Raw genomic sequence first — 2,500 nt, 5'->3', positions numbered from 1 at the left:
TTGTTCTTGTAATATTAAAATTTCAATCTTGTAATTCTACAACTTTATTCTCACATCATTATAACTTTCTTTTCATAAAATTACAACTATATTCTCGTAATTCTACAACTATATTCTCACAACATTACAACTTTATTCTTGTAATTCTACAACTTTATTCTCATATCATTTTAACTTTATTCTTGTAATTCTACAACTTTATTCTCACAACATTATAACTTTATTCTTGTAACGCTACAACTTTATTCTCGTAATTCTACAACTTTATTCTCACATTATGACTTTATTCTTGTAATTCTTAACTTTATTCTTGTAATTCTACAACTTTATTCTCACAACATTATAACTTTATTCTTGTAACTCTACTGACTTTATTCTCGTAATTCTACAACTTTATTCTCACAACATTATGACTTTATTCTTGTAATTCTACAACTTTATTCTCATATCATTTTAAATTTATTCTTGTAATTCTTAACTTCATTCTCGTAATTCTACAACTTTATTCTCATAACATCATAACTTTATTCTTGTAATTCTACAACTTTATTCTCACAACATTATAACTTTATTCTTGTAACTCTACAACTTTATTCTTGTAATTCTACAACTTTATTCTCACAACATTATGACTTTATTCTTGTAATTCTACAACTTTATTCTCATATCATTTTAACTTTATTCTTGTAATTCTACAACTTCATTCTTGTAATTCTACAACTTTATTCTCATAACATTATAACTTTATTCTTGTAATTCTACAACTTTATTCTCATATCATTTTAACTTTATTCTTGTAATTCTACAACTTCATTCTTGTAATTCTACAACTTTATTCTCATAACATTATAACTTTATTCTTGTAATTCTACAACTTTATTCTCATAACATTATAACTTTATTCTTGTAACTCTATAACTTTATTCTCGTAATTCTACAAATTTATTCTTGTAATTCTACAACTTTATTCTCACAACATTATAACTTTATTCTTGTAACTCTACAACTTTATTCTCGTAATTCTACAACTTTATTCTGACTAACATCATGAATATAACGTATATATTACTTTTGTATAGTTAAAATCATGGTTTATAATTATTAAACTAAGTAAGTGTTAAGGGTCAGTGTTTAAACATCGATTGTGTTTGAGCTGTAAGATTAATGATTAATGTCTTTGAAGTCCATCTTGATTAACTGCAGAAGTTCACATAGATGCAATTTTCCTTGTTAATTGGCTGATGAAGGCTTTTGTTGGCAATAGTTAGTCTATGCATTTCATTTCAGGATCGTAGTTCATCAATAGACTGAGGTGATGCAGGTTGGAGTTGGCATCATTTCATCCTCTGAAGTCCATCATAATAGATTGAAGTGATGTTTGGCTGGCACCGGCTGCATTTAGTCATCATCACTCAGAGATATGAAGCAGTGGAGTCCAACATGAAGCAGGAATGGTGCTGGATCCAGCTGGTTCTAGTGACCTCAGGATAGGAGTCCCGAGGTTGAGACAGGGAAACAAATAAAATGATGTAAGAATAGATGCCATTAAATTTATTGCAGAGTTAGAGATCATGATCAATGTTGCTGGTTTCTAGTTCCGGCAGACCCAACTAAAGCAGCCTAATTGTGTGTTGGAGGATAAATTATCATTGTAATACACTTATAGTTGAAGAACCATTGCAACAGGCTTGAAAATGGAGAAGGGTACAAGCCTATACATGCAATTGAGTTTGGAGTGGGGGAAACTGAGCTTAATTCCCACGAGCCATGCATTTGGCGCCATTCAAATTGGAAGTGGGCACTTCCTGTATGATTCAGTGAAAAATCCTTGAATCATATGCCAGAAACTTCAGCCGTCCCGTTGCAGACAATGACAGATTGCACGTGGGCTTTTCCTAGAAAGCTCCCCAGCCCCCAAATTTCACACTGCGGTAGCCTGACGCCCCTCGAAAGACATACCAAGAGGACGAAGCTCTAGAAAAAAGGAAAAGTTTTTTTTTGGAGTTTATGCAAGATTCTCACAAAGGCCTCTTGCACTGATAGCTTGAAAGAACCTCTTGAATGATGAGAGACAACTAGGATTAGGGTTTGGCTATAAGCTCAGGAAGGTTCTAGAGACCCCAAACTTTGGATCCTGATTCGTGGGGACCAGCCACTCACGGACTGGGAGTTTCAAGAGCCTGCAACCTTTTGACCCCTCTTTTCCAGACGTCCCACTATCCCTTTGAATCAATGCTGTTTTCACAACGCTTTGTGGACAACTTCCCTAAATGGGCCAAATGAATGGAAAGTAAGTTCAAAAGGTCACGAAACTCGCCACGCTGTCTAAGGGCACTCTGACGATACGCATATGTCAATTCCGAGTCGTTCGGACCTTTCGGAGCCCCGTCCACCAACCCGTTGCAGACAATGAATGAAACAAATTGCACGTGAAGCACAACTTGATCCTCAGGTTCCTAAGATCCGCAAGGAGGTTAAACCCCACCTGGCCACACCTCGT

This window comes from Xyrauchen texanus, chromosome 23, assembly GCF_025860055.1.
Source record: "Xyrauchen texanus isolate HMW12.3.18 chromosome 23, RBS_HiC_50CHRs, whole genome shotgun sequence".
Classification (NCBI taxonomy): domain Eukaryota; kingdom Metazoa; phylum Chordata; class Actinopteri; order Cypriniformes; family Catostomidae; genus Xyrauchen; species Xyrauchen texanus.
The sequence above is the reverse complement of the archived record's forward strand: the minus strand, read 5'-3'. Positions refer to the sequence as shown.